General features: G+C 48.6%; 1 protein-coding gene across 1 annotated transcript in view; it reads right to left on the reverse strand.

Annotated features, from left to right (window-relative positions):
- TMPRSS9 (transmembrane serine protease 9) overlaps positions 1 to 19,529 on the reverse strand; it is a 67,943-nt gene extending 48,414 nt beyond the window's left edge. Inside the window, exon 1 of the mRNA XM_074978334.1 lies at positions 19,426 to 19,529. The gene's annotated coding sequence lies outside the window, so the exon portion shown is untranslated. The remainder of the gene's footprint in view (positions 1 to 19,425) is intronic.
- Positions 19,530 to 27,955: the final 8,426 nt, after the last annotated feature.

Raw genomic sequence — 27,955 nt, forward strand, 5'->3', positions numbered from 1 at the left:
GTGCCCTTCGGTGTGGGGCAGCTGTGGAGGAGCCCTCGCCCACTGCCCCCTGGGGCAGCAGCTCCATTGTGCCCCATTGCTTGGGGGCAGCCCCCTTCTCTGCCAGGCTGTACTCCTAAGCCGCATCTACAAGAGCCAGCTACGTTGAAGTAGCTGCACCAACTTCGAAATAGTGCCCGCCACGTCTACACGTGGCGAGCGCCGTTTCAAAGTTGAAATCGACGTAAGGCGGCGCGACATCAAAGTCACTATCCCCATCAGGGGATGGGAATAGCGCCCTACTAAGACGTTGAACATCGAAGTAGGGCACCTGTAGACGATGCGCGTCCCGCAACATCGAAATAGCGGGGTCTGCCATGGCGGCCATCAGCTGAGGGGTTGAGAGACGCTCTCTCCAGCCCCTGAGCTCTATGGTCACTGCATGTAGCAGCCTCTTAAAGCTCCCCGCCCCCTGCGTTCCTGTGCAGGAAGCTGAGAGCACGTGCAGGCAGCAGCACTGCCACGCAGCAGCCCCAACCCACCACCCTGCACTGATGGCTGCTAGGCAGCCCCCCAAGCACCCCCAGGGCACCCCCCCCAAGGGGAGCCAGGGCTCCCAGCCTGGCAGCCAGCCTGGGAAGAGGCAGCGGGGCCCCTCCTGGACGGAGGCCGAGATCCAGGACCTGCTGGGGCTCTGGGGCAAGGAGGAGGTGCTCCAGGTAACAGGGAGCAAGAGGCAGAACGCGGATGCGTTCGCTCAGCTGGCCGAGGGCCTGGCCGCCCGGGGTCACCCTGCCCACACTCCTGACCACATCAGGAGTAAGGTGAAGGAGCTGCAGCAGGGTTATGCCCAGGCCCAGGACGCGGCCAGCCGATCTGGGGTCGCCCCCACCACTTGCCCCTTTTACAGGGCACTCAGGGCCATCCTGGGCCCCCGGTACACCTCCTCCCCCCCGGCCACTCTTGACACCTCGGTCAATGAGCCCCAGCAGGCCCCGGAGACAGAATCTGCCCCAGAGGCAAGCCCTGCACCCCGGGGCCCCCCCCAGGAGCCCACCCCTGGGATGCCGGAGGAGGAGGAGGAGGAGGGGGACTCCTCCAGCAACAGAGGGCTCCGGATCGCCATCTCATCCCGGAGCTCCAGCAGGGCATCCGTCCCCCGGGTGTCCCCCGACCGTGGGAGCGGACCGTCAGGTATGTACCCCCCCGGTGCACATCCCCGGGGTTAAGGGGCAGGGACAACAGACATGACCATGGCCCCAAGGACAGCAGTGGCATGTCCCTCAGAAGAGTGCATCACCCCCTGCCCCCCAGCAGGACAGCGCCATGCCCCATCCCTGGGGATGGGGGGAGCGGAACCTAGGGTCCCGGGGGCGGGGGGGCACCCATCATCATCATCAGCATCTCCTGGGGATGGGGAACCAGCAGCAGGGCCTCCCTGACCCGGATCCCCTCGGGGTTGACCTGGCGACTGGGGGCAGTGGGTGGCTGCACGTCGGCCCTGCCAGCCTCCACAGCCCAGCCCTGGAAGAAGGCCTCCCCCTTGCTCTCTACTGGGTGGTGGAGTGCACTGCACGCACCCACAACCTGGGGGATGTTGGTGGGGCCCGCATCCAGGTGGGTGAGGAGACACCTCCAGCGCCCTTTGAGGTGGCCGAAAGTGCGCTCAACCACCTGGCGCGCATGGTTCAAGCGCGTGTTGAACCGCTCCTGGCTGGCTGTGAGATAGCCCGTGTAAGGGTGCATGAGCCAGGGCCGGAGGGGGTACGCCGCGTCTGCGACAACGCAGAGGGGCATGGTGGTGTCCCCCACAGGGATCTCCCGCTGGGGGATGTAGGTCCCCACCTCCAGCCGGCGATGCCGACCCGTTTCTCGACCATGAGGGCACGTCGCATGGAGGTGTCCTGGTGCCATAAGGCAGGGGTGAGCCACTGGCAGAGCTCCAGGAATGTCTGCCGGCTCATGTGGAAATTCTGGAGCCAGCGCTCGTTGTCCCACTCACCGAGCACCAGCCGCTTCTACCAGTCGGTGCTTGTGGGGTAGCTCCACAGCCGGAGGCGTGTGCGGCGGGGGGGGAAGGCGGGGCGGAGGGCAGCAAGGTCTGGGGCTGCTTCCTCCTCCCCTGGGGGCAGCCCCTCTTCCACGAATAAAAGGTGGTCAGCTGCCTCCTGCATAGCACTGAGCAGGGCAAGCACTGCTCCTGCAGGGGCGGCTGTGGGGACCTCTGGCTGCTGCTCCTGCTGCTGCTGCTGCTGGGGGTCCATACTGCTTCGATGGGGTGTGCGTGCCTGTGGCTCTGCAGACCGCGTGCTGTGCAGGCTCAGTGTGTCTGGGAGGGGCCCTTTAAGGGAGCTGTTGTCCCGGAAGTGCTAGTCCGCCTTGTGACCCTGTCTGCAGCTGTTCCTGGCACCCTTATTTCGATGTGGGCAGCTTTGGCGTGTAGACGCTCCCCTGCAGCGCCTACTTCGATGTGGTGCTGCCCAACGTCAACAGCACCAGCCCTAGAGGACGTGTAGACGCTATTCATCGAAATAGCTTATTTCGACTTCGCTACATCGCTACATCGAAATAAGCTATTTTGATGTAGCATCCCCGTGTAGACGTAGCTCTAGTGCTCCATGGCTGGGCAGCCACCCTCACTGCCAGGGTGGACCCCCTCACAGGCCTGCAGGCTGCAACCTTCATTCCTGGCTTTCACTGGGGAGCTGCAGCCCCTATGCCTAGGGACACCATTGCAAGGCAGGAGCCCCCCATCCAGTGCCCCAGTGCAGGGCAATAGCTGGGAGTGGCAGGACTTAATCATGCATTCCCCAGGTGCTCCCTGTGGAGCCCATGGGAGAGAGTCAGGGCCAGATTGCACTTCAGGCCCATGGGAAGCTGAACATTGATGGGGGCCTTTCGGGGCTAATGGAGCCTGGCGCAGGCCCTGCTACAGAGCAGTGACCACTGGCTTGTAATATCTATTTTCCACCTATCACTACTTATAAAAACATAGTACGTCTTTTAATGGGCGCTCAGTAAACAATGTTGTTTTGAACATTTGTACGGTGTAGGTTTCACTGATTTCCATTGAACGTGCTGAAATCTGCACAATTTTACCAGGTGTCCTGTATTTGGCCTAGGGAAATATGGTCACACTATCCAAGGATCCTCCAGCCCCAGGAAACCAGGTATTGGTCTCACCTGTATCCCTGAGCCTTTGCAAAGAGCAAACATCTTTCCCTCCTGCTCTCCCATAACATAGGGGAAACTGAGGCCTGTGCAATGATCATACAAATATTATGAACCATCCACTCTGTGGAACTCACATTATGCTGGAGTGGGAACCTGAGCAGAGCTTTGTTTGTATGAAATGCCACCTGACACAGCTGATGGATGAGAAGATTGGAGGTTTTCAGACGCAGGTGGAATTGTGGGGTTGAATTCAGAGATGTTGCATGTGGGGTCAATTGCTTCCCTGGATTTCTGCTTGTCCTGCTGGTGGGAGGGAGAAGGGTTCGGTCCTCCTCCTGCTGGGCCTGCACCTGCCCTCCAACCTGCTCAGCCCCTGTCACTGTCAGTCAGGCCTTGGCTGGGAGCAGAAGGCGTGGGACTAGCCACTTTTCATGCCAGTTGCTCTGGGTCACTGCTCTGTTTCATGCAGTGGCGGTGGGACACTCCCACCTCAGCGTGGTTGCCAGGCAGAGCTCCCCATTCCTGCAAGTAATTCCTGTGGGGGGAGGGGTATTTTTTGGGCAGAGGAGATGGGGGGTAGTCACATGTCCCCATCATTATATTGTTCTGCACACTGCAGTATGGAGAAGGATGAGTCCTCTGTGGCTGAGTTTCAAGGTGATTCAAGCAGATCATGGAGGGAAAGCAAGACAGCACTGAAGGGACAAGGCAAGGCTTGCAGATGCAAGCTACTGTCTTTGAAAACTTGTGGAGATAGGAAAGGTCCCAGATGACTGCAAAAAGGCAAACGTAGCACCCACCTTTAAAAAAAGACAGACAGACAATCCAGGGAACTGTAGACTGGTCAGCCTCACTTCAGTCCCAGAAAAGTCATGGAGGGGATCCACACAAGGAATCCATTTTGAAGCACTTGGAAGAGGGGAAAGTGATCAAGAACAGTCAACATGGATTCACCAAGGGCCAGTCCTGCCTGACTGACCTGATTAGCTTCTATGATGAGGTAACTGGCTCTGTGGACATGGGGAAGTCAATGGCCGTGATGTACCTTGACTCTAGCAAAGCTTTTGATACGGTCTCCCACAACATTCTTGCCCATAAGTTAAGGAAGTATGAATTGGATACATGGACTGTAAGGTGGATAGAAACCTGGTTGGGCCCAATGGGTAGCGATCAAAGGCGCCATGTCTGGTTTGCAGTCAGTTTCAAGTGGAGTGCCACAAGGATCGGTTCTAGGGCCAGTACTGTTCAACATCTTTATTAATGACCTGGATGAGGGGATGGACTGCACCCTCAGCAGGTGACACTAAACTGTGGGAGAGGTAGATACATTAGAGGGTAGGGATCAGGTCTAGAGTGACCTAGACAAATTGGAGGATTGGGTCAAAAGAAATCTGATGAGGTTCAACAAGGACAAATGCAGAGTCCTGCCCTTGGAACAGAAGAATCCCCAGCATTGTTACAGGCTGGAGATCAACTGGCTTAGTAGCAGTGCAGGAGAAAAGGCCCTGGGGATTACAGTGGATGAGAGGCTGGATCCAAGTGAATAGTGCGCCCTTGTAGCCAATAAGGCTAACAGCGTATTGTGGTGCATTAGGAGGAGCATTTCCAGCACATCTAGAGAAGTTGTTGTTCCCCTCTACTCAGCACTGGTGAGGCCACATCTGGCATATTGCATCCAGTTGTGGGCCCCCTAGTATAGAAGGGATGTGGATGCACTCAAGTGGATTCAGCAGAGAGCAACAAAAATGATTAAGGGGCTGGAGCACATGACCTATGAGGAGACGCTGAGGGAATTTGGGCTTATTTGGGTTGCAGAAGAGAAGACTGAGGGGTGATTCAATAGCAGCCTTCAACTTCCTGAAGGGGAGCTTTTAGCAGGATGGAGAGAAACTGTTCTCAGCGGTGTCGGATGGCAGAACAAGGAGCAATTGTCTGAAGTTATAGAAGAAGAGGAGTAGGTTGGATATTAGGAAAAACTACTTCCCCAGGAGGGTGGTGAAGCATTGGAATGCGTTGCCTAGAGAGGTGGTGGATTCTCCATCCCTAGAGGTTTTTAAGTCCCTGCTTCACGAGGTCCTGGCTGGGATGACTTAGTTGGGGGTTGATCTTGCTTTGGGCAGGAGGCTGGATTAGACAACCTCCTGAGGTTCCTTTCAGCCCTAGGATTCTACGGGAAGCTGGACTGAAGAACTGTAAGGGGGCACTGCTGGGTGACTGAGGAAAGGGGCACATGAAGCATATGATTATATAACCACTCCCTGTGGATCTCAAAGCTGGGCCCTAGGGAGGTTAATGCAGGAACCTCTTCAGTTTGAGCTAAAAGGCTGTTGAGGAGACTCACCTGTGTCTCTGTAACTGGTCTTGATGCCACTGTATGGGACAGTGACCAACACCCCATGGTGGGTGGGTGACAATTACAAAACTTACCGAGGAAAAGACTGGCTAGTGTGGGGAGAAGAGAGCTCAGGGGGCAGGTTTGCTGAGTTCAATGACGAAGAAGGGCCCCAGCAGGCAGTAATGGAAGGTGAGGGAGTCAGAGAGAAAAGAAGAGTTGCCAGTCCTATAAGAAGGAAGAAATTGATGCAGACAACCAGGCTACGGCTACTCTGAAGCTTCTATTTTGGGATACATTTGTATCCCGAAATCGAAACCCTATGGCCAAACACTGCATGCAAAATAGTGGGGCTATTTTGAGCACAGTATTTCGTTCCTGCTAACCCTCATGGTCAGAGCGATGGCAGGAAGTTCTAAATAGGCACTTATTTCAAACTCTGGTGCTGTGCAGCTGGCACCTACATTCAAAATAAGTTACCTCAGCATTGATTTGTCCAAATTGCACAAGGTATTTCAAGATAGAACTACAGTGTGGCCCTAGCCCCAGAGTCTGGAGCCCTGGGAGGACAGAAGATGACTTGCGGAACATCGCAAAGGAGAACGAAAGACCAGAGTACTTGCAGCCAGAAAGAGCAGGAGGCGGACTGGAGAATCACACCAACCTCAGGAAGAGGCTGGTCGATCTGTTCAGTGACTCCTTACTCAGAAGAACAGAGCAGCCTGTCACCAGAGCTGATTCAGAGAACAGGAGGGTGTTCTGTTTGCCAGGGATTAAGATGCAGGATGAAGACTTGAGGCTGAAGAAGATCCTAATGTGAGCAGGAAAGAACTGATTGTCCTTCACAGGGGAACCAAATGATACAGTCAGACTCTCACTTGGAGGAAACCAGGCCAGGCTGGGGGAAGATGCTCAAGGAGACAGAGATGGATCATCAGTGGGATTCTGCCTGTCCCTAGAGGAGGAGAGTGAAGGTGGGACAAGATTGATGCTCAACAGTTGGCTCAAGTGGCATGCTGTCAGGGGCCATTTGGAGTATTCGACCGTAGGGAAGCATTCACGGACAGATGACTGTTCTCATGGGATGGACTCTACCTGAGAAGGGAGGAACCAGACTTCTGAGGTGGAGGTTGGCACAACTGGTTAAAATAGCTTTAAACTAAGAATTTTGGAGAAACAGTTGGGAGATGCTGATGTACCCTCCTCATCTTGTTCTAATGCTGAGCAGGAGGAAGATCAAATAAGACAGAATACAGCAGTGGGGAAAGAAACAGCAGGGAGGAGAATGGCCCTTAAGAGGAAAGAAAACACCAATACCAAAGACACAGACAGCTCAGGCAAAAGTGGGTGTAGAATGACTCTACATAGCTGGGTGAGGAATCTGGGGGAACCCAAACAGAAGAAAGATGGCTGTGCACCAATGCAAAGAGTCTTGATAATAAAAAGGAGGAATTAGAACTACGTCCCAGCTGATTGGCAGAGCATCCACGGCTGGGTTTTCTGTTTCTCCCAGCAGTGCACATTTGCACATGCCTCAATGCACGTAAAAAGTCCACATACAGATGGAGAAGATTAGAGGGAACATTGAACTACAGAGTCTGGTGCTATTTAACATCTTCTAATGACCTGGATGTAGCTCTAGAGAGTGAACGGATCACACGTGCAGAGGTAAAAAACCTGGAAGACAGAGCGAAGATTCAGAGGAATCTTGATGAATTGGAGACCTGGGCTACAGATAACACAACCAAGTTGAACAGACATATCTAAAGTGCTGTGCTCAGAGGAGAAAAGCCAGATTTTCAAATACAGCGTGGGTGATGAACGGCTTGGCAGCAATGTGCTTGAGATGGATCTGGGAGTTTGGAGAGTCACAGCCTCAACTTGAGCCAGCTGTGTGATGCTCTGCAAGAGAAGCACATGCAAGAAGCAACAACACACTTCCTGGAGGCTACTGTGCAAATAAGTGAGGGTCACATAAACACCAGCCTACACCAGAAACCCACGGACCGCTATGCTTACCTACATGCCTCCAGCTTCCATCCAGGGCACACCACACCATCCATTGCATACAAACAAGCACTAAGGTACAACTGCATTTGCTTCAGGCCCTCGGAGACAAACACCTACAAGGCCTTTACCAAGAGTTCCTGAAACTACAATCCACACCTAAGGAAGTGAATAAACAGATTGACAGAGTCAGACGTGTACCCAGAAGCCACCTGCTGTAAGACAGGCCCAACAAGTAAAACAACAGAACCCCACTGGCCATCATATACATACCCCTAGCTAAAACTTCTCCAGTGCATCATCAGTGATCTACAGCCCACCCCAGACAATGAGCCTTCACTCGCACAGACCTTGGCAGGCAGGCCTGTCCTCACCTATAGACAGCCTGCCAACCTGAAACAAATTCTCACCAGCAACTATAGATCACAGCACAGCAACTCCAAACCAGGAACCAATCCCTGCAATAAACCTCGGTGCCAAGTCTGCTCATATATCTACACCAGCAATATCATCACAGGACCTAACCACATCAACCACACCATCAGGGGCTCTTTCACCTGCACATCTACTAATATAATACACACCATTATGTGCCAGCAATGCCCCTCTGCCATATACATTGGCCAAACTGGACAGTCTCTACCTAAAAGAATAAATGGACACAAATAAGATATCAGGAATGGTAACATACAAAAACCTGTAGAAGAACACTTCAATCTCCATGGACGCTCAGTAGCAGATTGAAAAGTAGCCATCCTGCAAAAAAACCAAACCAAACAAAACAAAACGAAAAAAATCCTTCAAAAACAGAGTACAAGGAGAAACTGCAGAGCTACAATTCATTTGCAAATTTGACACCATCAACCAAGGATTGAACAGAGACTGGGAGTGGTTGTCAAATTACAAAAGCAGTTTCTCCTCTCTTGGTATTTACACATCCACATTAGCTGCTGATTATGGGCCACATCCTCCCTGACTGACTTGACCCTGTCAACTCTGGCCCTCCTCTTGATTGGGACTCCCTCCTTTTAATGATCCTGTAAATTTGGAAGCTCCTCTGAAACCCCCACTCATTCATCTGACAAATATCGGAGCGGTAGCCGTGTTAGTCTGGATCTGTAACAGTAACGAAGGGTCCTGTGGCACCTTATAGACTAACAGAAAAGTTTTGAGCATGAGCTTTCGTGAGCACAGACTCACTTCATCAGATGCTGGAAGTGACGAAGATGATGAAGTGAGTCTGTGCTCACGAAAGCTCATGCTGAAAACTTTTCTGTTAGTCTATAAGGTGCCACAGGACCCTTCATCTGACAAAGTGCATCTTTGTCCATGAAAGCTTATGCTCCAAATACCTGTTCGCCTATAAGGTGTCACACGACTTCTCATTGTTTTTGCAGATACAGACTAACACGGCTACCCCTCTGATACTTGTCTTGGAAAAGTTAGACACAAAATATTCTTCCGCTTGGCAGGGGGCTAGACTAGATGGGCCTTGTGGTCCCTTCCAATCCTGTGATTCTATAATCGAAAGTGAAATTAGATATTCAAAGTTGGAATGTCACACAAGAAGATCTAGATGACCTCGAAAACTGGAGTAATAGAAATTTGATTAAATGTAAGAGTGTGAAATGGGAGGCCATGCATTTTAGGACCTAACAAGAATTTTTGCTATAAGCTGGGGAAGTGCCATTTGGAGGTAAACAGAGGAAGAGATGTGGAACAGGAGGGGTGTTCAGGTAAAACAGAACTAAAGGCAAAGGTGGTGGAGTAGTTCTGAATATTAATGATGGAGAGTATAAAGAAATTGGAAGTGATGGAATGGATAAATGACTCTATTTTGGTCACAGTCACTTTGGGGAAGAAGACTAGCAGGAGCTCCCCAGGATAGAGCATGGGGCGTACGACAGACTCTCAGAATCCGAACTGGATATGGCTGGAGTCTCCTTAATGTTTTAAATTAAATAAATAATACTGGGAAATGAGAGATTATGGGAGGTTGACTTTACAGCTATGGACTGGGGGACAAGGGCTATTAACAACGCTAGGGCCAAATATCCCTGGATATGATAGCTCAGAATTCTTCATCAATCCTCGCTGAACCAACAAGAGATGATGCCATTTTAGATTTGGTATTGGTGTGTAGTGAGAATCTCACAGAAGAACTGGTTCTAGGGGGCAATGTTGGTTCCACTGATTATGAGCTAATTCAGTTTAAACTTGATGGAAGGATTATAGAATCATAGAATCCTAGGGCTGGAAGAGACCTCAGGAGGTCATCTAGTCCAGCCCCCTGCCTGAAGCAGGATCAACCCTAAAGATAAACAGAACTGTTCTGGAACAAGGGGCCTTGATTTCAAAAGGGCAAACTTTAATAAATTAATGGAATTACTTAGGGATGTGGACTGGCCCAGAGAACTCCAGGATCTGAAAGTGGAGGGAGCTTGGAATTGCCTCAAGTCAATGTTGCAGAAACTATCTGGAGCCTGACTCCCAAACAAGGGAAAAAACATGTAGGGAAGAATGACAGAATGACAAAACAAGGTGGAGGAACAAGCATCTCAAACAGGAGATGCAGAGAGAGCAGAAAGCCTGCAGGAAATGGATGGGGGTGTGGGATCAGCCCCTCAGAGGTCCAGCCATGGCTGGATGAATTGAGAACTGCCAAGAGCCAAGCAGAGCTGGGCCCTGCAAAGGGAACTAAAGCCAACAGCAAAAGGTTCTGTAGCTGTCTGCAGGAAAAGAAAACAAGAAAGGAAGTGGGCTTGCTGAACAGTGACCATGGGGAGTGAAGGGGGTGAAGGAGCTAGAATTCGGAATATGGAGCTTGAATTCGGGATATTACAGAGTCGCTGCCAAAAATTCTAAAACCTGTAGACTATTACCCCTTCCTACTTCTTCATGTAGGAACCAATGATACAGCCAAGAACAACTTTGATGGGATCACAGCAGACTACGTAACCCTTGAGAGAAAGATCAAGGAATACGGAACACAGGTGGTCTTCTCGTCTATCCTCCCTGTGGAAGGAAGGGGTCCGTGGAGGGATCGTCAAATCACAGAGGTAAATGCGTGGTTGCATAGGTGGTGTAGCAGGGAAGGATTTGGCTTCTTTGACCATGGGATTCTGTTTCGTGAACAGGGATTGCTGAGAAGAGATGGGGTCCACCTCATTAAAAGGGATCCACCTCACTAAAAGAGGGAAGAGCATCTTTGCGGGCAGGCTTGCAAACCTAGTGAGTAGGGCTTTAAACTAGGTTTGTCAGGGGAAGGTGACACAAGCCCGGAGGTAAGTGTGGAAGGAGGAGGGAACAATCAAGTGGGTTTCCTGGGTGAAGAGGAGAAAGTGGGCCAATCAACCCCTTCTCTAAGATGCTTGTACACTAATGCCAGAAGCCTGGGGAACAAAACAGGAAGAATTAGAGGCCCTGGCACAGTCACACAAGTATGAGGTGGTTGGAATAACGGAGACTTGGTGGGACGATTCGCATAACTGGAGCACGGTCATGGACGGTTATAAATTGTTTAGGAAGGACAGACAGAGGAGAAAAGGAGAAGGAGTTGCGCTCTGTGTGAGGGAGCAGTATGATTGCTCAGAGCTCCAGTATGAGGAAGGACAAAATCCAGTTGAGTGTCTTTGGATTAAGTTTAGAGGTGGAAGTAACAGAGGTGATGTTGTAGTTGGTGTCTGCTATAGACCGCCAGATCAGGGAGATGAGGATTTCTTCAGACAGCTAAGTGAAGCTTCCAGATCACAGGCCCTGGTTCTCATGGGAGACTTTAATCATCCGGACATTTGTTGGGAGACCGATACAGCAGCACACAGACAATCCAGGAAGTTTTTGGAGAATGCTGGGGATAACTTCTTGGTACAAGTGCTGAAGGAACTGACCAGGGACCGTGCGCAACTTGACCTGCTGCTCACAAACAGGGAAGAACTAGTAGAAGAAATAGAAGTGGGAGGGAACCTGGGCTGCAGCGACCATGAGATCGTAGATTTCAGGATCTGGATGAAAGGAAGAAGGGTGAGAAGTAACATACAGACCCTTGATTTCAGAAAAGCAGACTTTGACTCCCTAAGACACCGGATGAGCAGGATCCCTTGGGAAACGAAGATGAAGGGGAAAAGAGTTGAAGAGAACTGGAAGAATTTTAAAGAAGTCTTACTGAAGGCACAGGAACAAACGATCCCGCTGCGTAGTAAGAAATGCAAACATGGTAGGCAACCAGCTTGGCTTAACAGGGAAATCCTTAGTCATCTTAAATTCAGAAAGGATGCATACAAGAAAAGGAAACATGGACAGTTGACTAAGGAAGAGTATAAACATACAGCTGGAGAATGCCGGGCAGTAATCAGGAAAGCGAAAGCAAAATTGGAACTGCAGCTGGCAAGGGATGTGAAGAGTAACAAGAAGGGTTTCTACAGGCATGTGAACAATAAACAGGTTATCAGAGAAGGTGTGGGGCCTTTACTGGATGAGGGAGGTAACCTAGTGACAGATGATGCAGGAAAAGCTGAAGTACTCAATGCTTTTTTTGTCTCAGTCTTCACGGACAAAGTCAACTTCCCCTTGACAGTCCTAGATCATGCAGTATGGGAAGGTAGACGGCAGCCATCTGTGGGGAAGGAACAAATTCTGAGCTATCTAGAAAAACTAGATGTGCACAAGTCCATGGGTCTGGATTTAATGCACCCCAGGGTACTCAGGGAATTGGCAGAGGTCATTGCTGAACCTTTGGCCTTTATTCTTGATGACTCTTGGAGATCGGGGGAGATACCGGAAGACTGGAAGAAGGCAAATGTAGTGCCCATCTTTAAAAAAGGAAAGAAGGACAATCCAGGGAACTATAGACCAATCAGCCTTACCTCAATCCCTGGGAAAATAATGGAGGGAATCCTCAAGGAACCCATTTTGAAGCACTTGGAAGAGGGGAAAGTGATCAAAAGTAACCAACATGGATTCACCAGGAACAAGTCCTGCCTGACCAATCTGATTAGCTTCTATGATGAGGTAACAAGCTCTGTGGACATGGGGAAGTCAGTGGATGTGATATACCTTGACTTCAGCAAGGCTTTTGACATGGTCTCCCACGACATTCTTGTCCATAAGTTAAGGAAATATGGATTGGATCCTTGGATTATAAGATGGATAGAAAGCTGGCTTGATGGTCGGGCCCAACGGTTAGTGGTCAATGGCTCAATATCTGGATGGCGGTCTGTTTCAAGCGGAGTGCCGCAAGGCTTGGTTCTGAGGCCGGTGCTATTCAACATCTTTATTAATGGCCTGGATGAGGGACTGGGTTGTAAGTTTGCAGATGACACAAAACTAGGGGGAGAGGTAGATACGTTGGAGGGTAGAGAGAGAATCCAGAGGGACCTGGATAATTGGAGGACTGGGCCAAAAGAAATCTGATGCAGTTCAATAAGGAGAAGTATAGAGTTCTGCACCTGGGGTGGAAGAATCCCAAACATTGTTACAGGCTGGGGACCGACTGGCTCAGCAGCAGTACGCTGGAAAGGGACCTAGGGATTATGGTGGATGAAAGGCTGGATATGAGTAAACAGTGTGTCCTTGTAGCCAAGAAAGCTAACAGCATACTGGGGTGCATTAGGAGGAGCATTTAGAGCAGATCTAGAGAAGAAGTTATTCCTCTTTATTTGGCACTGGTGAGGCCACATCTGGAATATTGTGTTCAGTTTTGAGCCCCCCAGTATAAAAAGGATGTGGATTTGCTGGAGAAGGTTCAGCGAAGGGCAACAAAAATGATAAAGGGTCTGGAGCACAAGACCTATGAGGGTAGGCTGAGGGATTTGGGCTTGTTTAGTTTACAGAAGAGAAGACTTAGAGGTGATTTAATAGCAGCCTTCAACTTCCTGAAGGGGAGCTCTAAAAAGGAGGGTGAGAAACTGTTCTCAGTGGTGTCAGATGGCAGAACAAGGAGTAATGTTCAGAAGTTGAAGAGGGAGAGGTGTAGGTTAGATATCAGGAAAATCTATTTCACCGGGCGGGTGGTAAAGCATTGGAATGCTTTGCCTAGAGAGGTGGTAGATTCTCCATCCCTTGAGGTTTTTAAGTCCTGGCTGGGATGACTTAGTGGGGGTTGATCCTGCTTGAAGCAGGGGGCTGGACTAGATGACCTACTTAGTCCCTTCCAGCTCTGTGATTCTGTGAACGTAGAAATAACGTAGGCCTGGCCTGACACCTAGATGAATACTTTGCCTTGGTTTTTGATCAGGGTAATGAGAAGCTGAGGGACAGTGGCAGGGAGGCTAATGGAAATGGGGATAGAGAAATAGAGAAGAGCCTTTAGCTATCATCTTTGAAAGTCCTAGAAGTCGGGAGAGATTCCAGAAGACTGGAAAAGGGCAAATATAGAGCCCTTCTATAAAATGGGAAGAAAGAACAGCCCAGGAAACTACAAACCAGTCAAATTAACTTCTGTGCCAGGAAAGATAATGGATCAAGTAATTAAGGAATTAATCTGCAAAAATCTGGAAGAAAATAAGGCAATAGGTAACAGCCAGAATGGATCTGTAAAGAACAAATCATACCAAACCAATGTGATCGCGTTCTTTGGTAGGATAACAAGTCTTGTGGATAAGGGAGAAGTGGTGGATGTGTTATACCTAAACTTTAGTAAGGCATTTGATATGGTCTAGCAAGATGTTATCAATAAACTAGACAAATACAACTTAGATGAGGCCACTATAAGGTGAGTGCATAACTGGATGGATAATCATTCTCAGAGAGTAATTATTGATAGTTCACAGTCATGCCAGAAAAGCATAACAAGTGGGGTTCTGCAGGGGTCTGTTTTGGGACAGGCTCTGTTCAATATCACCAATGATTTCGATATTGGCAGAGTACACTTAGTAAATTTGCAGGTGATACCAAGCTGGGAGCGGTTGCAACTTCTTTGGAGGAGAGGCTCATAATTCAGAATGATCTGGACAAACTGGAGAAATGGTCTGAGGTAAACAGGATGAAGTTTAATTAGGACAGACGCAAAGTGCTCCACTTAGGGAGTTTCACACATATAAGCTACGTCTACACATGAATGCTACATCGAAATAGCTTATTTCGATGTAGCGACATCAAAATAAGCTATTTCGATGAATAACATCTACACGTCCTCCAGGGCTGGTGCCGTCGACGTTGGGCAGCACTACATTGAAGTAGGTGCTGCAGGGGAGCGTCTACACACCAAAGTGGCCCACATCGAAATAAGGGTGCCAGGAACAGCTGCAGACAGGGTCACAGGGCAGACTCAACAGCAAGCCGCTCCCTTAAAGGGCCCCTCCCAGACACAGTTGCACTAAACAGCACAAGATCCACAGAGCCGACAACTGGTTGCAGACCCTGTGCATGCAGCATGGATCCCCAGCTGCAGCAGCAGCAGCCAGAAGCCCTGGGCTAAGGGCTGCTGCACACAGTGACCATACAGCCCCGCAGGGGCTGGAGAGAGCGTTGCTCAACACCTCAGCTGATGGCCGCCATGGCGGACCCCGCTATTTCGATGTTGCGGGACGCGGATCGGCTACACGTGCCCTACTTTGATGTTCAACGTCGAAGTAGGGCGCTATTCCCATCCCCTCATGAGGAGAGCGACTTCGACGTCTCGCCACCTTATGTTGATTTCAACTTCGAAATAGCGCTCGCCACATGTAGACGTGGAGGGCGCTATTTCGAAGTTGGCGCGGCTACTTTGAAGTAGGCGGCACTTGTAGACGCGGCTATAGAATGGGAAGTGACTGACTAGGGAGGAGTACTGCAGAAAGGGACCTGGGGGTCATAGTGGACCACAACCTAAATATCTGAGTCAATAGTGTGATGCTGTTGCAAAAAGAAGCAAACATGATTCTGGCATGCATTAACAGGAGTGTTGTGAGCAAGACATGAGACGTTATTCTTGCACTCTACTCTGCTCTGATTAGGCCTCAACTGGAGTATTGTGTCCAGTTTTGGGCACCACATTTCAAGAAGGATGTGGAGAAACTGAAGATGGTCCAGAGAAAAACAACAGAAATAATTAAAGTTCTAGAGACCATGAGCTATGAGGGAAGCCTGAAAGAACTGGGCTTCTTTAGTTTAGAAAAGAGGAGACTGACAGGGGACATGATAGTGGTTTACAAGTACCTCGAGGAGGGAGAAAAATTTTTCTTCTTGGCCTCTGACAATAGGAGAAGCAATAGGTTTAAACTGCAACAAGGTGGGATTAAGATTGGACATTAGTAAAAGCTTCCTGTCAGGGTGGTTAAACATTGGAATAAATTGCCTAGGGAGGTTGTGGAATCTCCATCACTGAAGATATTTAAGAGCAGATTAGATAGATAGGGATGGTCTAGATGGTACTTGGTCCTGCCATGAGGGCAGGGGACTGGACTCAATGACCTCTTGAGGTCCCTTCCAGTTTTAGTGGTCTATGATTCTATAATTTTGTTGAAAGCCATTAGTGGTACTTAAAGAACATATTGACCCAGTCCTCAAGACTATGCTCTATAAACATTTTTTGTTTTTCCTTTATAACCAAACTGTGGCTGGTACTACAAAGACAGGTGACCATGCCCCCTGGTGCTGGAATCTATCTTGAATTTGGTATTTTTCTGTTGGGATGGAGAGAATGGTTCAAAGATTTCCTGCCCTGGGATAAGTCTATTTAAGGGATGGAAAACAATCAATGATCATCTGAAACTGCCTCCTCAGCCTAGGGGGATAGACAAGCAGCTGTTAGACCCAGGCCAGAGAAAAGATCAGCTCTGATCTGAAGGATTTTACTTGAAATAGAGACTACAGAGAGAAATGTACTCTGCAACAATCTCCTGTCAGTGCCCTCGGCTTAGCTGGTGTGTTTTTTTAATTTGTTCTGAAGTACCTCACTTTGGCCACTTCTGAAAGACAGGATATGGGGCTAGATGGGTCTTTGGTAGTTTTTATGTTCTTATGTTCAAATACAACATGGTTTTACAAAAGGAGATCACATATACCAGGCTGATCTCCTCACCTCAGAAGACCACTGATTTTTTTAGGAAAAGGAAACAACAATAGATCTAACCTTCCTGGATTCCAGTTAAAGCATTTGAGAGAGTTCCATATGGAAGATCTTCAAATACTCCAGCAAGAATGCTGCTTTGAACTGATTCCTGCAATTGGTATTTATGTAAAAATTCTGTTGTGCCTGAGAGAGAGAGAATGCCTCTGCCGCAGCTTGCTCTCCCATTGCTGAGTGGCTGCAACAGGCTCTCTACACAACAAACCTACGTTAGTGTCCTGGAAGAGGCAAAGACCATGGGTATCGAGGCTGTGATCACCCATCAGCAACTCTGCTTGACTGGTCACGTTGACTGGACACCAGACCATCGCCTCCCAAAGCAGGTCCCTGTTCTCTCAGCTGAAAGAAGGGTGCTGTAACGTAGGACAACAACAGAAGCATAAGGACTTGCTGAATGATAACTTAAACAAGTGCAATACTGACATGGATGCTTGGGAGACCCTTGCCTGTGGTCACTAAAAGTGGAGGAGAGTCTTACAGAATGGTCCTCTGCATTTTGAACTTGCCCACTGAAACACTGAAGAGGACAAGAGATGCAGGAGGAAGGAGAGACGGGCTTCCAGACATGGTCAACAGCCTCCTGCTGTACCTGGAAACATCTGATCTCACTGTAATACAACTTGTGGTTCAAGGACAGGCCTCACCAGCCACCTAAGAATCCGCAACCCCCATACTTGGCAACGTGTGATCGCAATCGTACACAACAGCCTTGACACTGAATACACACAGGAAACACATCTGTAGCGCAAGACAAGGCCATTTTTTCCGAGTAACTTTTCAAAATAGAATAATTTAAGCCTCTGCTTTCCAGCCCATGAACTAAACACATTGCCAGTGGAAACAGTTCCTTTGCTTAAATAACTTCCACTCATCCCCTTGGTCTCCTTTTGGACACAGCCCCTTTGGCTTAGGATTCCTGTCCTAATAAGAAGAACGAAGAGGAAACTTTGACTCCATTAAGTTGTTAGAAGTTCTCACCTTAGAACATTAAAGGCTTAACTTGACATGTCTCTATTTTGGGAAGAAACAGGTGGATTTAGTGGGAAACAGATCAGCAGTACTCCACATCTGCCTACATGGGTGTAACTTGTTTCTAAGCTTGATGGTTTGTTGATAGATAGTTACTAGCTCAGGAGCTCTGTATGAGCTGGAAAGTGTCCATCGCAAGGAGCTCCCCCACGTGGGCGGAAGTACCTATAGCACAAGTGACTTCCCACCAGGCACTGGGTGCAAAGCTGGGGCTAAATCAGATGACTGGAATCAGCATCAGTTAAGTTAGTAGGAGTTTTATCATTGACTCCTGCCACCCAGCCCCAGATAGTTTCACTAGTGCATAAAGTCCACCTCAGAGCCCAGAAGAACATTTGGATGCAGCCCCTGAGAACTTACAGCTGCACCAAGCTATGAACTTTTCAGTCAAACCCACCCCAGAACGTCCCAGAGAAGCGATGTGCTGCTGGCACAGAGGGAGATGCAGGTCTGAGTCACCCGCAGGCAAGACTGGTTCAGTGCCAACCAATTCCGGGGAATGTTTAAAAGTACAGAATGCTCAGACTCTCATCCCATCCTCTTGGCTGACAGGCTCTGCACCCTCACCCTAACAAAGCAGCTCAGCGACTGACTTGGGCACTTGCTGTAAATACAGGAACTGTGCACAGCACTTGGGTGTTATACTGCCCACTTGGTTACAGATGATGCCAAATCCGATGCTCATGCTACTCAGGAATTATGTGTCTCAGAATAAGGTCGCCTTGCTTCACAATCCCAAGATTATCACATTTGTGCATCTTAAACATGTTTAATATTCGTGGTGTTTTCCCCTTAGCTCTACCGAGGCTGTGCTCTTAACACTGTACTTTGATTCTGAATAAAATCTGTATTCTGTCTCTTTCCAGCCTTGTAACGCTTTATTCCTGGCTATCGTGAACACCCTATTTAGCCAAGGCATTCCAACAGGGCTCCAGTACAGCCTTTTCCAAGACTCCCTTCTCTTGGCAGCCAGGCCCTGGCTGGCTGGGGAAATGCTGGCTAGTGACACCACCTGCTGGTGAAAAACCTTGGAAATAGCCAGGCAGGGAGCTTGGCAATGAGACCCCTGATTTCCATGGACAGTCAATGGGCAATGCCAATTGCGCCTTTGCAAGTCTCCCCAGCATTGCTAATGTGCCAGCTAAGGGTCCCATTCAAACCAGCCCCTGCCCTCCTCGCAGTGATGAGTGTAGTGCTCAAGTGCCCAGCAGGGCTCTGTGTAGGGCACAGAATGCAACTCTTCCACTGCAGTCAGGGACCAGCTCCGTGTTCTGTTCCTAAGGAAAATTACTGATCCTTCAGCAGCTGGGAAATACTGGCACTTGATCATGAAGTTACTAACAGGTAACACATTAAATCATGTTTAAAGAAAATAACAAAATAAAAACAACCTATTAACGTTAGAGAATTGCAGCAGCTACTGGCTGGTTCCCCAGTTCCAATTAAGCAGCTGGGCTGTCTCCCTGCATGCGATTTATTCTCTCCAGAACAGCTGTTCTTGGTGCCTGGCTCAGGCAGGAGAGTCGTTCCCAATCGTGATCTCGCTGCTCAGAGAGCAGCATTAGCTAGTTTTGTGGAGACAGACAAGGTGTGAAGGCACAAGCCCTGCCAACTGGGAACCGTCCCATCCCTCCAATGATTGCTGCAGAGACTCTGCTGGGTGTCACTGGGAAAAGTCTGAATTTACTTGTTCCCACTACACATACAGAGTATGTGTGCAGCTCAGAAAACAGGGCAACAAAAAACTGGCAGGGTTAATGAGAACGCAGCCAGGAAGCACCCGCTCTGCTCCTACTCCACTATGATGCTAACCTGCTGGGAAATGAAGAATGACTTTTAGGAAGTTGTTGTAACTCACCTGCTTTGCTCTGCCTCTCTCCACTGAGGGGTTTTCCCCTAGAAAAGCCCTTCCATCCAGCTCTGACACCTCCCCATAAGCTCCCCTCACTCACTGCCTCTCAGTTACAGCAGCTGAGGGACGCTTGCCGGGCAGAGGGGGCGGTGTGCCGTCAGTTTGCACACGGAGCTTAAAGGCACAGGGCTAAGAGACCCAGAGGAGACTTGCTATGAAACCCTGTTCTGCCCTCAGATGAGTCAGTGTCGTGACAACGGCACATTACATGACCCTTCATGCTCCAGTGCAAAGGGCACACTGTGCCTGTTGTCCTCAGCTCACAGTTCAGTCACTATGGGGCAAGAAGAACAGAAACCAGCCGCTCCCCAGAACTGGGCTGGCCTCTGAAAATCATGCTGGTGAGGGAAGACAGCAAATGCAGGACTCTGAACACATGTGGGACAGTCTGGCTGGCCATTTGACAGCCTCACGTCTCAGCCAAAGGCTGGCCGGCTGAAGTTCATGGAACCATAAAACACCATAAATGAAAGGGACCTCAAGAGGTCACCAAATCCAGTCCCCTGCCCTCAGCGCAGGACCAACCACCATCTATCTCATCCCTGCTAGGTATTTTTCTAATCTCTTCTTAAATCTACAGCCTCCCTAGGCAATTTGTTCCAGTACTTAACCACCGTAACAGTTAGGAAGTTTTTCCTAATGTGCATTCTAATCCCCACCCTTGCTGCAATTTAAGCCCCTTTCTTCTTGTCCTGTTTGCAGAGGTTTTTCAGTGTCATTTCTTCCTCTGCAGAGCTTTTGAGTCAAGGTTCCCTAATCTCACCCTCTTCCTGCTGCCTCCCAGGTCCGTCCCTCAAGCTGAGAGTCGGCTGCACTCAGCAGGTCCCCAAGACTCTCAAACTGTTTCTGACGTGGCCTTGGAGACCTGAGGTCTCCACCACATCCTCATTAGCAAATGTGCAGGATTCCTGTGGCAATGAGATCACCTGAACCTCTGGGGAAGAAAACTGATCACTCCACTGGTTTTTGCTCCCGGCTTTATCTGCTCAACTCTCCTCTCTCCTCTGCGCCTACTTCCTGGCCCTCTGGCCCTCATCCCCTCCTGCCCCTTCCTTCCCCCTACATTCCCCAATAAACAATTCTTCTGCCCTATACCCTGCACATGCCACCAGATATCAGCTTGATTTCCTCATCTCCTGAATGTTTTTCTCCCAGTGGAAAGCTCCAGGCTCCTGGCTCCTCTCCCACAGATGAGTTCTGTTGGTAGCTCCTGTCTCTCTTGATGGCTCCCATTTCCCCATCCCCTCTCATGTAGCAGCACAGAACCTCATCAAGGCAGCCACTGTGGATGCTTTCATGGCTCCAGTTACTTTTCTATAGCGTGCTTCAATTTTTACAATGCCTTTGACTAGGTCCCTCACCGAATGCTCTGAAGCAAAGTAAGCTGTCAGGAGATAGGAGGGAAGGTCCTCTCATGGTACAGTTAATGCTGAAAAAGTAGGATACAAAGGGTAGGAACAAATGGTTGATTTTCAGAATGGAGGGCAGTAACAAATGGTGTCCCCTAAGTCAGTACCAAGATGAATTCTGTTCAATGTAACAATGAATGATCTGGAGAAAAGGGTAACCAGTGAGATGGCAAAGTTTGCAGACTTCGGAGAGCTTCAAAAGAATCTCCCAAAAATGAGTGACCAAAGAACAAACGGGCAGATGAAATTCAATGTTGATAAATATCAGAGAGGTATCCGTGTTAGTCTGTAGCTTCGAGAACAACACGAAGTCTTGTGGCACCTTATGCATGCATCTGAGGAAGTGGGTCTTTGCCCACGAACGCTGATGCTCCAAAATATCTGTTAGTCTATGAGGTGCCACAGGACTTCTAGTTGTTCTCAAATGTTGATAAACACAAAGTAACTGGCATCGGAAAACATCATCCCAGCGATGACGTCTAAATTAGCTCTTACCACTCAAGGCAGAGATCTGGGAGGCAGTGTAGATAGCTCCCTGAAAACATCATATCAATGTGCAGCAGCAGGCCCTCGCCTCTCCTGAGCCATCCCGCTTTGGTGGCTAACTGCTTGCTTGCTGACCTGCCCTGAATCAGGGCCGCTGGCTGAGTCCGCTATATCCTTCCACGGGTTGAGGTGAAGGGTACCCGGCTAACTGCAGGGCTGAAAAGGGGAGCGCAGCATAAAAAGTTTGATCACCCCTGGGATACAGGACTTGATGATTGCCTGTTCTGTTCACTGCCTCTCAGGCACATGGCATTGGCCACCATCAGAAGACAGGATACTGGGCTAGATGGGCCATTGGTCTGACCCACTATGGATGTTCTCATGCACTTCTATGGCCCCTGTGCACATCTTTGCAATGAAGAGCCTGGATGGCTGTAAAAACAGATGGAAACAAGGACAAGACACCAGCACCACATGACCTGCCATCTCTTCCCAGTCCAGTAGCAACTGTTCCAGAGTTAACAGTCATTGTGTCTGCTTATAATGCTTAACTTACCCGTGATAGTACGCAGATGGCACTATTAGTATCCCTTTGCCTGAGAAATACTTGTTAGTCAACTCTGCTTGCAGTGGATCCTAAAATATATTTTCAGTTCACATCTGAAATAATTGCCCATGTATACGTGATGTGATGGATTTTTGAGGATTAGTGTTTCACAGTAATTGCCTCCCAGAACTCCTTAAGGATAAATACTATGAAAGCCATGTGTTAGGTATAGCAAGTTGCTGAGAGCAGTTGCTGTTACATTGACAGTAAGCTCATGGGGATCAGGTAGATACATTGGAGGGTAAGGATAGGGTCCAGAATGATCTGGATAAATTGGAGGACTGGGCCAAAAGAAATCTGATGAGGTTCAACAAGGGGAAGTGCAGAGTCCTGCACTTGGGACGGAAGAATCCTAAGCATTGTTACAGGCTGGGGACTGACCAGTTAAGTATCAGTGCAGCAGAAAAGGACTTGGGGATTATAAAGGATGAGAAGCTGGATCTGGATCAACAGTGTGTCCTTGTAGCCAAAAAGGCTAACAGCATATTGGGGTGCATTAGGAGAAGCATTTGCTGCAGATCTAGAGAAGTTATTATTGCCCTCTACTTGGCCCTGCTGAAGCCACATCTGGAATATTTTGTCCAGTTCTGGGACCCCCAGTATAGAAAGGATGTGGACACATTGGAGTGGGTTCAGCGGAGGGCAATGAAAATGATTAAGGGTCTGGAGCACATGACCAATGAGGAGAGGCTGAAGCATTTGGGCTTGTTTAGTTTGAAGAACAGAAGAGTGAGGGGTGATTTGATAGAAGCCTTCAACTTCCTGAAAGGGGGATCTAAAGAGGATGAAGAGAAGCTGTTCTCAGTCGTCACAGGTGGCAGAACAAGGAGCAATGGTCTGAAGTTACAGAGGGGGAGGTGCAGGTTGGATGTTAGGAAAAACTATTTCACCAGGAGAGTGGTGAAGCACTGGAATGTGTTATCGAGACAGGTTGTGGAATCTCCATCCCTAGAAGTTTTTATGTCCTGGCTTGACATAGAACTGGCTGGGATGATTTAATTGGGGTTGATCCTGCTTTAGGCAGGGTGCTGGACTAGACAACCTCCTGATGTACCCTCCAGGCCTAGGATTCTATGATTCTATAATCCTTTGCCAGTGGGTGCTGAGCAGTTCTTAGAATTGCACCACTGCAAACTGTTTTTCCAAGGCCAGGTCTATACTAGACCTAAAAGTTGATCTTAGAGACACAATTCCTGCTATGACAATTGCATAGCTGGAATCAACACATTGAAGATCAATTTATCTGGCTGTCCACACTGAGGAAGAGTGACAGGAGAGTTTCTCCCATAAACATCCCTTACTCCTTGCAAGAATGAGGAGTATCGGGGTCCACTGTCAAGCCTTGATGTTTCCATTTAGTGTATCCTCAACTAGGCATGCTAAATTGACCCCTGGAAGAGCAACAATGAATGAGTCGATCTTCTGGTAAGGATAAATGTACCCCAAATTCCTTTGGATGGAGGATTGGTGAGGTGGTTGTCAGTCACTAAATCACCAGAGGTGTCAGTTTCCGGAAGCCTAGGTAGAGAAGAGAGAAAACACAAAGAGGGTGCAGGAACCAGACAAACCGAACAGAAGATAATAAAGGGACTCAGAGCTGGTTGTGGGCACTGGAGGTCAGAGAAGTTACCCATGCCAAAGGAAAGACAGAGGATTACTGTGGATGAATCATATTTCTCATTACTAAGGAACAAAAGAGAAAGCTGTAATTACACAAGGCCTTTGATTCTCATACGAAAGCCATATTCAACTTACCCTGCTCTGGCCTTTGAGATGCCTCTGAACAAGAGAGCCTGGTGTCTGCTGCCAGCTGGTCGCTCAATGCCAGGTTTACAATTACACCCATTTCAATTCCATTTTATGGTCAGTATCATCACGTTAAAAGGCATCTCCAGAATGACTGGTGTGGAGCAAGAAAGACCCTAATAAGCAGAATTTACCTTGCACTGGGAAGACTGAGAGGAAATCAGTTAATTCCACCCAAAAGTTAGTCTGTCAGGTGGATTCTGACAAACGAAAGGAACACTCCAGCCAGCCGTAGCTTTGCTCCCGATGGACAGGAATCTGTCTCTGCAGGACAGACAGCTCCTATAATCTTGGGGTAGTTCAGTGACAAGCTCTGAAATGAGAATAATTCAGACTTGGATGATGTTAATGTAATCTAATTATGTTGCTCTCTTGAAGACCTAGCGCAGGAGTGTCCAACGTGTGGCCCGTTGGCCAGAATCCAGCTCATCAAACCTTTCCCCGTGGCAGCGGTGCCATTTTACCCAAACTGGCCAAAGTGAGCATGGGGCACCGGGGGTAGTCAGGCTGCGACAGGGGTCGGCGACCTGTGGCCCAGAGGCACATGTGGCCCTTCATGGAGCCATTTGTGGCTTTGGATGCTGCCGCCACTGAGTCCTGTTGTTCCTTCCTGCTCTTCCACGCTGAAGTAATGGAACTAAATGTAATTGATTTAATGTCTGGCAGGAAGGATCCGGCCATTCAACCAATTGCATTTGGTTCCATTATTTCAGTGCAGCAGGGCAGGGAGCCACCGGCGCTGCAAATGGGGGAAGTGAGCAGGAGAGCTGGGGGAGGGGCGGCCGAGTCTGCCCCTGCTAGAGCTGCGCTGAGTGCCAGAGGCGGTGGCCACAGAGGAGCAGCGCACAGAGCTTGTCATCTGAGGTAGGTTAAGCCTGTGGATGGGGGGCAGGTTTGGGGCTGAGAGGGGTTAAACCTGGGGATGGGCGGTGTGGCGCAGGCTTGGGGCTATTTTTTGATTGGCCCCTGGAACATGTAAAAATTGCCATGTGGCCCCCAGTGCAGAAAGGTCGATCACCCTGACCTAGGATTTCATACAGTGGCCTGGTCTACACTGGGAACAGGTGCTATTGCTAACAATGGGCTGCCTTCCAGACAGGCGCAGCTGCCAGGTAAATGAGACTCCAGTGCTGTCAGCACCTTTGCAGAAGTGGGAGGCGACTGCATTATCATCATCATTATTATTGTTATTGAGCCGTCAGGACAATCGCTTTCCCTACACTGCATCACAAAGCCATGACCTATGCATGTCCTGGACCTGTCCCCGCTTCCCTTCCCTATGTCACCTTCTCTCCTAATGCTAAAAATGATTTTTCACGGTGGGATTCTGGGAACTACCTGGCCCACTTTTCAGTGTCTGCTCACAAGTCTTCTCTAACAGTGCTACAGGCTGAACAAAGCACACAGTCCCATAACACTTTAAAGACTAACATTATTGTTATTCTTTAAGGTGCTACAGGACTGCTTGCTTTGTTTTGCAAAGATACAGACTAACAACGTACCTCTCTGAGTGCCACAGGCTGGTTTGTCTCATTTGCACTAGTGATTAACCCATTTTCAACAACAATTAGGAACAAAGGAACATGAGGTCTGTCAAAATGAACCTAAATAGCCAACCTGTGCCTGACTGCAGCCACAAACAGATGCATCGGGGGAAGGCGCCACCAAGCGTATAGTGGACAACTCCAGCACTGCTCCCAGTAGCATCTCTACACAGATTAGTACCAAGTAGTAGCATCTCTAAACAGATTAGTACCAAGTCCCTGATGAGCTAGGTAGCTTGATCCCTTGGTCTATTTCTGGATGCAATAAGAAAAAAGCAGCATTCATAGTATTTAAGTGGCCAGGGAGAAAGGGCAAGTTTGATTCCCTAAACTGGTCTCCCTCAGGTGATCTGGCTGTAGGCTTACTCCTAGAATAAAGAGGTATCCCTTTACCAATTCCTACCCATAAGCAAGATAGCAAAAAAAAGCTCCAGGCCTCAACTAGGTCATGTAGCCCTTTATGGGTTTTGCTAGGGTAGGGAATAACCATGTCCACGTTGCATCTGATGAAGTGGTTCTTTGCCCATGAAAGCTTATGCTGCAAAATCTGTTAGTCTATAGGGTGCCACAGGACTTCTTGTTATTTTTACAGATACAGATTAACATGGCTATCCCTCTGACACATGTCACTTTTTCTGATCAGCAAGGAGGTCGCCAATGACACCATCTTCTCCCTCAAAGACTCCTGCTGAGAACGAAGGCAAAGTGGCTTTGCTTTAGATAATTATCTGCTGTACAGGACTACGGCCTATTGCAGTAACTCTCAAGGTTATGGATTCAGTAGACACAGCCAACGTAAGTGCAAAAGCCACAGGATATCAATCTGAATTTGTTTTGGCTCTGGGTTACTAAACTACAAGGCCCTGCTATGGACTTTGTAGCGATAGCAAGCTAGGCTTGCCCCAGAGGTCTTTGTGTTCCATTCTAAGGATGGCAATCTGCAAGCTTGTTGGGACTTTTTAGGTCCAAACTCCTCCCTGCAAAGAATTGCCCTGACCTTTACCTGGGATGCCCTGATGCACTGACTTGAGGAAGGATCACAAGAAGTCTTCCAGTTGTATGACTCTTGCAGGGCTTGTCAACATTTTTAAACCAAGATACAGAATATGTTGAAGTCTTGGTCAAAAGACTGTGCCCTGATGTGCTCAGGTATTTCAGAACTAGGGGCGACGGAAGCAGCTACATACCTAGCACCTTATCTCCGTATTGACAGAAGACCAAGGGCCACCTTCTAGTCAGCAGAATTTCCTACAGTATCTTGGTTTTGCCTGGAGGTCTCCCATCCAAGAACCACCAGTATCTGTTTATGATCTGGCCAAGGTACAGCAGAATGAGGTGCAGCAGCAAATTACTGTTTTACGCCCTCACTCTTAGCACTCCATCAATGAACTGAGAATAAGTTCTGCATTTATGCATATTATAAACACAATGAGGAAGATTCTGCCCTGAGTTGGCCAGAGGTGCCTTGCACCTCCCTAATTACAAGAGGATTGGATTTGGGTTTGGTGGACAACCCTAACCAGAACAGCCCTGGGGGTTGTTTTCACTGCAATGGCTTCCAGGGGCCAGCACAGATGCATAAGATACCCCAAGTTATACCTCCCCCACAATCTGCCTGCGTTGGTGAGCTGCAGCAAAAATGGTGCAGAGCTAACAAGACAACAGCTCTGGATCCAATTCCCTTTAAGGCATTTGTATGCTGGTGTCAGCACTGGATAGACCTGGCACTTTACTTTGCTAACGTATGTATGCCAAAGAGATTTACATAACAGAACAGAGATACACATATGTGTTTGTGGTTCCAAATAATTCAACACTGTACAATCTGCACGAATCTTGGCTGCATGAATCCTGCAGCTAATACGACTACCGAGATCCTGAGTTGGGCTTTGTGAATAGATTGCATCTTACTATTTGCTAACCTTTCTTTCCACAAAACCGGTCTCTCTGGTTTAGCCTGTGAATGGAAGTAGTTATCTTTCTGTCCCCCTCAGTCTGAACAGAGCTGTTGCTTTGTTAATTTCTCTAAAAAGATGTTTTTGAATATTTGACTTACTGTTTTGCTTTGCATCTGTAAAAGGAAAACCAACTGTGTACTGAAAAGCAAGGGGCCCAGAAACCAGTACAGACAATATTCAATAGCACTGGCACCCACTAGGAAACACCTAAAACTGCGGTAAAGAGGTTTATTCCCTTCAGAAATTTGCCTCTCAGGAAACAAAACCAAACGAGTACATGATAAAATGGGCCTGAATTGCCACAGGGGGTTCCTTTGGTAGCATTGTTACCAAAGTTTCTGAAGACAAAGGAAAAAGAGATCCCCATAGAAATTTGTGTGGCTCTGTGTGAAGACAGAGAACAATTCGTTATGAAGGTATAATTGGCTGCATATGCAGTCCCTGCAAAGGGGGACATTAGATATCAGCTGATAGGAATAAGGGGATTTTGATGTTTGCAGGGTCCTTTTGCAAAGGACCCTGTGCGGACGAGCTGCGAGCGGAATGCAGCCCTTTCAAAGTGCTGTGGCTGATGGCATGCTAATGAAGTGCTGAATATTCAGTTCAGTGCCTCATTAGTTGAATAGTTCTAAGCTAGGTTTCATCTGAAGTCTAAACTCCATGCAA

Source organism: Carettochelys insculpta, chromosome 27 (genome assembly GCF_033958435.1).
Source record: "Carettochelys insculpta isolate YL-2023 chromosome 27, ASM3395843v1, whole genome shotgun sequence".
NCBI classification, from domain to species: domain Eukaryota; kingdom Metazoa; phylum Chordata; order Testudines; family Carettochelyidae; genus Carettochelys; species Carettochelys insculpta.